The sequence below is a fragment of the Macaca mulatta genome, chromosome X, assembly GCF_049350105.2.
Source record: "Macaca mulatta isolate MMU2019108-1 chromosome X, T2T-MMU8v2.0, whole genome shotgun sequence".
Classification (NCBI taxonomy): Eukaryota; Metazoa; Chordata; class Mammalia; order Primates; family Cercopithecidae; genus Macaca; species Macaca mulatta.
This window is the reverse complement of record NC_133426.1, coordinates 55,537,569-55,544,551: the sequence shown is the minus strand read 5'-3', so window position 1 is coordinate 55,544,551 and position 6,983 is coordinate 55,537,569. Positions and strand designations below refer to the sequence as shown.

Here is a 6,983-nt window from a genome sequence, read left to right as displayed (position 1 = left end):
TCTCAAATCTTACCCAGCATGAACTGATAACTAACACCCCTTGAATAGGCTCTGCACATATATTTTTACTAAAACACCTTGTACATTCACGGTAGCCCTACTACGACAAAGAGACAACTCAACACAATCACTTAGCACTAGATTCTGTCCTGCATAAGTGTCTCTCATGAAGTCTTCAGTACAAGGAACTCCTTTCACTGTCCCCAGAACCTATGCACTGTCCACATACTAAAGTAGGTCCTGCTCTGAGAGGGGACCATGAAAACAGTAGTCATGTTGCCCATATGCTAACCATGGCACATATTTCACAACTTTATTCCTTATGAATTCTAGTGAGCCCACTGTGACCACAACTTGTACATCAGCTCCAAAAACATAGCTTATTTTGTGCCCAATATGGTGTATGTCCTCACCTCTGCTGTCTTACCTGAGCCTGCTCCACTTCTCTTTAAGTCCATACATGGACATGCCACACAGCTTTCTTGCTCATTGCAGCCATCACAGTTCAACCCTATCATAACTAAGGGTGCCATTTTGTCTATCTGAATGCACTTACCAGCCAACCCTCAGTTTGAAATAGTATCTGGTAGTGCTGATGTGAGGGGGAAAAATCTTACCTGTTTCCTTCCCTAGATGACACCCACTGTTCATAATGCTTGTTAGTCATGACCTTTTCCTTTCTCTGGCCTGCTGATCCTATTATGCAGCACATAGCTCCTTCCTGGACAATATAATGTCAGGGTGATAGGGTGAATATATGACTAAATCTGTGCTCACTGAGTGACAGAGTTTGAGGATAAACACTGGATGAGATTTCATGAAGAAGTCTAAGATTTTTTTAAATTGATATGGAGGTTCTTGGTCTGAAAAGTTTTAATCAGGAAGTCAGTTTGTGAATAGGAAAAGCTTCAACTAAAAATAAAGTCTCAGTTTCATAGGCTGATGGGTTTCTCCTGGAAAAAGGCAGTCATTTTGGAAACTAGAAATTCCTTGCCTACCCTAATGTCCTCACCATAGACCCGCAGTCATCAGTATAACCCATGTCCTAATCCTCACATCTGAAGCTTCCATTATTTATAAAACAAACATAATTTGGCATAATGTCCTCATTTATGAAAACAGAAGTACATGGTATGAAAAATCATATTAAGTTTTGATATAGTTTCCTTACTTGAAAGCTGGATAAGATTTAATGGAATATACAACTTGAAAATATCAATGACTGATTCCACTGAAAAATGGCAAAGTGGAGAATTCTAAAACATTATCCAATCACTAAATCAAATATTAGCCTGACAAAAAAATGTGTCAGAACCAACTTTTTCAGAATGCTGGAATCTAATTTTAAAAACTTACAATTACCAGGGAAGTGATTAAATCTTAGTGAGGGAATATTGTGGCATTTTAATTTATCCACATACCATTCCCTACCTCCCATGCCAGTCGTGGCTATGGAGATGGTGGCTTGTGTTCCTGATGCAGCTTGCTTATGCCAGAGAAAGCAATATAGACCTTGCTCTCAAAGTATTGTGGTTTTGTATTTTGACCTGTCTGGTGGTTTCCTGAGGAATAAGATAAAGGGCTTGCCTTTTCTTCACCAACTATAAAATGTTCTCAGGGCTGAAGTGGCCTCCAGCACAATATTTGTTGAAAACATTTAAATGCAAATATACTAGCTGCATCTTTCTTGGTCAAGGAATAACAGGGCGGGTAAACTGCTAACAGACTGAAAAGCCTAGGAAAAAAAAGTCTGGGAGGCCAGGCACGGTGGCTCACGCCTATAATCCCAGCACTTTGGGAGGCCGAAGCGAGTGGATCACGAGGTCAGGAAATCAAGACCATCCTGGCTAACACGGTGAAACCCCGTCTCTACTAAAAATACAAAATATTAGCTGGGCCTGGTGGTGGGTGCCTGTAGTCCCAGCTACTTGGGAGGCTGAGGCAGGAGAATGGCATGAACCCAGGAGGTGGAGCTCGCAGTGAGCCAAGATTATGCCACTGCACTCCAGCCTGGGTGACACAGCAAGACTCTGTCTCAAAGAAAAAAAAAATTTTTGGGAAAAGAGATATATGAGGATGTTCAGGCAATGACACATGTTCAGAAAATATCTGAGAAGACCCAAACCTTTTTTACTTGGCTGATCTTTGTGCTCCACACATGCAGGAAGTGAAGTTTAATGCAGAACGTTTTAGTCCATTCATGTTGCAGTAAAAGAATACCTGAGATTGGGCTGGGTAATTTATAAAGAAAAGAGGTTGATTTGGCTAATTTTTTTGCAGGCTATAAGAAGCATGGAAACAGAATCTGTTTCTGGTGATGGCCTCTGGAAGTTTCAACTCATGGTAAAAGGTGAATGACAGCCACATGTACAGAAATCACATGGCAAAATGGGAAACAAAGAAGAGGGGGAGGGAGGTTCCAGGCTCTTTTTAACAACCAGCTTTTGTAGGAACTAATATACCAAGAATTCACTCATTACTGTGAGAACAGCACCAAAACATTCATAAGGGATCCACCTCATGACCCAAACTCTTCCCATTAAGCTCCACCTCCAACATCGGGTACCACATCTCAACATGAAGTTTAGAGGGTCAAATATCTAAACTATAGCACAGAATTATAAACGGCCTGATTAAACCTGAAAGAACACTACTACACAGAGTCAGTCAGCAAAGACCAAGAGAGCCTGTTTTATGTTGTTGTTCAAGGCCCTCAAGAAAATCTCTGTCAAATCATTAACTGACCACAAAGCTAATGCAACATAGACTTTAACGATCACACATGACAAAAAATACAGACTTTACAAAACCAATTTTAAAAACTTACTAAATAAGCAAACAACAGCAATCCACAGAAACAAAAACACACTCTGGAAGGATAAAATCTTATTTTGAGTTATCACATAATAATATTTAAAAGTCTACTTTTCAATAACAGCAAAAATAATAAGTTAGGCAAAGAGCAAGAAGGTATGGCTTATGTATAAGGAAAAAGATAGTAACAGAAAATATCATTGAGAAAGCTGAGGCATTGCACTTAGAAGACAAAGAGTTTAAAACAACTGTCTTAAACATGCTTAAAGAGTTAAAGAAAAGCATGGCAAACAGAGAAAATCAGGAGAACAATGTTTTAGCAAATGGAGAATATTAATAAAGAAATAGAAATTATAAAAAGGAACCAAATGAAAATTGTGGAGTCAAAAGTACAATAAGTGAAAAAAATTACTGAACAGATCCCAAAGCAGATTTGAGCAGTGTAGAAACAATTAATAAATTTGAAGATAGGTCGATTGAAATGATCAAGTCTAAGGAGCAGAAAGAAAAAATAATGAAGAAAATTGATAAAGCCCAACAAAACTGTGGGAAACCAGAGCATATAAGCATACACGTAATGTGAGTTTCAGAAGGAGAGGAAAGAAAGAAACAGGCAGAGAAAACATTTTTAAAATAACTGCCCAATCCTTTACTAATTTGATGAAAGGCATGAATCAACATATCCACGAAGCTCAACAAAATGCAAGTAGATAACCTCAAAAAGAATCATATGAAACACATTATAATCAACCTGTCAAAAGCCAAAGACAGAGAGAATCTTGAAAGCAACAAGAGAGAAAATTCATTATGTATAAACAGTTCTAAATAACATTAACAGCCAATTTTTCATCAGAAACCATGGAGGCCAGAAAGCAGTGGGAAGACATATTTAGGTGTAAAAGGTAATAATAAAACTCTTCCATCCACATGTCTATGTCTGGCAAAAATCTCCCTCAAAAATTTAGAAAAATTAAAATAACAAATAAAGCCTGTGGGAAATTTTCACTGTAAAGCTTTCTTATAAGAAATTCTGAAGGAAGTTCTTCAAGCTGAAAGGAAAGGACACTAGATAGAATCAAAACTCTATGAAGAAAGGAAAATATTGTTAAATATAAATACATAGGTATGTATAAAAGCCAGTATTCTATGTTTCGCTTGTAACAACTCTCTATATTAAAAGACAAATTTAAAAAATAATTAACAAAATAATTAAAAACCAAAAAAAATAACAAAAATCTATGTTAGTAGGCACATGTATAAAGATATAATTTGTGACAATAACTATATAAAGCACAAAAGAGGAAGATGTATAGGAGGAGAATTTTTGTATACTAAATTGGTATTAATTCAAGCTAGATTATCATAAATTGTAATCCATAGGTAACCACTAAGAAAATAACTAAACATATATAGAGAAATATAAATAAGAAAAGAACAAAAATGGAACAGTAAAAATCAATTAAACATAATACAAGAGCGTGGTGGAAGGATTAAGGGACAAAAAAGATATGACATAAAAATTAAATAGCAAAATGGCAGAAGCAAGCATTTTATTTTTACTATTCACATTAAATATAAATGGTTTAACCTCTCCAATTAAAAGGTAGAGATAGGCATAATGGATACAAAAAATTCTCACCCAACTGTATTCTGTCAACAAGAGACTCACTTAAATCCAAAGATACATATGGACTGAAGGGTAAATGATGGAAAATGATATTCCATGGAAATAGAAAGCAAAGGAGAGCAGGGGTGACTGTAATAATATGAGACAAAATAGACTTTAAGTCAAAAATTGTTACTAGAACAAAGAACATTACATATTGATGAAAGGGTCAATTGATCAAGAAGATATGAAAATTATAAATATACACACCCCTAATAACAGAGCCCCAAAATATATAAAGCAAAATAAATAACAATTTAATGGAGATATAGAAAATTCTCAAATAAGAATTTGAAACTAAATTACTCCTCACATTGATTGATGGCTAGAACAACCATACAGAAAACCAATAAGGAAATAGATGATGGAACAACTTTATAAACCAACTACACTTAATAGACATATAGAGAACACTGCCCCCAACAACACAGACTACACATTCTTCTTAAAATTACATGAAACTTCATCCAGAATAGACCATAGTTAGCCCACACAGTAAGTTTCAATAAATTTTAAAAAATTGAAATCATACACAGTATTTTCTCTGAATGAAATTAGATACTGATAATGGAAGGAAAACTCACAAATTTGTGAAAATTAAACAATACACTCCTAAAAACTAATGGATCAACAAAGAAAAAAACAAGATAAATTGACAAACATTGTGAGAAGAATTAAAATGAAAGCACACAAAACCTACACAGTACAGTGAAAAAATGCAGACAGGGAAATTTACACATGTAAATGCTTACCTTAAAAGGTGAAAAATAAGTCAAGCCAATAAGCTAACTTCTTTTTATCTTAAGGACCTAGAAAAAAAGAAAACTAAATCCAGTGCAAGAAGAAGAAAGAAAATAATAATACAGATTAGAGAGGAGATCAACAAAATTGAGGAGCAGTAAACAATACAGAGGATCAATGAAACCAAAAGTTGGTTCATTGAAAGTTCAAAAACATTGTCAAATGTTTAGTCATGACTAAAGAAAAATAGAGGAAACACAAATTACTATTACCAGAAATGAAAGTGGGAATAATATTACTGACTTTACTGAAACAAAAAAGATCACAAGAGAATATTATGAACAACATAAATAAATTTGATAGCCTAGATAAAATGAATAAATTCCTGGAAACACACAAACTACAAAAAATGACTAATGAAAAATAAAAAGCCTGAATAGGCTATTACAAGTAAAGAGATTGAATTAGTAATCAAAAAACTGCTAAGAACAACAACAGAAACCCAGAAGTATATGGCTTCACTGGTAAGGTCTGCCAAATGTTTTAAAAATTAACATCTATCTTTTAAAGCCTATTTCAAAATGTAGAACATAAAGTAACACTTTGTAACTCATTCTATGAGGCCAGCATTACTCTGATACCACAGCCAGAAAAAATATATCTCAAGAAAGGAAAACTACAGAACAATATTCTATATGGACATAATGGAAAAATCCTCAATAAAATACCAGCAAGACGAATGCAGCAGCATGTAAAACGGATTATGCACCATAACAAAATGGGATTTATCCCAAAAATCCAAGAGTGATTCAACATACAAAAATCAACCAATGTAGACGACTTCAAAAAATATTGGAGTAGATCCCCAAGATGGCGGCCGCTAAGGACAGTTGTGGCAAAGGAGAAATGGCCACAGGGAATGGGTGGCGGCTCCACCTGGGGATTCCTGAGGCCGTGTTTGTGGAAGATGTAGATTCCTTCATGAAACAGCCTGGGAATGAGACTGCAGATACAGTATTAAAGAAGCTGGATGAACAGTACCAGAAGTATAAGTTTATGGAACTCAAACTTGCTCGAAAGAAAAGAAGGCTAAAAGGTCAGATTCCTGAAATTAAACAGACTTTGGAAATTCTAAAATACATGCAGAAGATAAAAGAGTCCACCAACTCAATGGAGACCAGATTGTTACTGGCAGATAACTTGTATTGCAAAGCTTCAGTTCCTCCTACTGACAAAGTGTGTCTGTGGTTGGGGGCTAATGTAATGCTTGAATATGATATTGATGAAGCTCAGGCATTGTTGGAAAAGAATTTATCGACTGCCACGAAGAATCTTGATTCCCATAAGGAAGACCTTGACTTTCTTCGAGATCAATTTACTACCACAGAAGTCAATATGGCCAGGGTTTATAATTGGGATGTAAAAAGAAGAAACAAGGATGATTCTACCAAGAATAAAGCATAATGCTGGCAATTAAAAATGTGGTTCAGTTTTCCAAACATGTTATCTTAAATACCCCTTTATCCTTACAGGTTGACATAACTTTGAATGTTTTAACAGCAAGAATTTTAAGAAAAGATAAACATCATTTTATTTATTTATAAAAACAAAATTAGTTTCAAATATTTTTGACATTGTGGTTTTTTTCCACATTTCTCAGCAAAGCTAATGGTATTTTAATCATTATTTCTGCCTGTCATAAGAAAACTCTTAGCTGAAATGGCCGAAAACTGTGAGACATGCTATGGAAGCTGAATGTCGG

At 35.1% G+C, this 6,983-nt stretch overlaps 1 pseudogene across 1 annotated transcript; it reads left to right on the top strand.

The window, feature by feature from the left end:
• The first annotated feature begins 6,082 nt into the window (after nucleotides 1-6,082).
• On the top strand, nucleotides 6,083-6,701 carry LOC706800 (prefoldin subunit 3 pseudogene; annotated as a pseudogene). Its single transcript, XR_001441987.3, has one exon. The product of XR_001441987.3 is annotated as a prefoldin subunit 3 pseudogene (transcript).
• The last annotated feature ends 282 nt before the right edge of the window (nucleotides 6,702-6,983 follow it).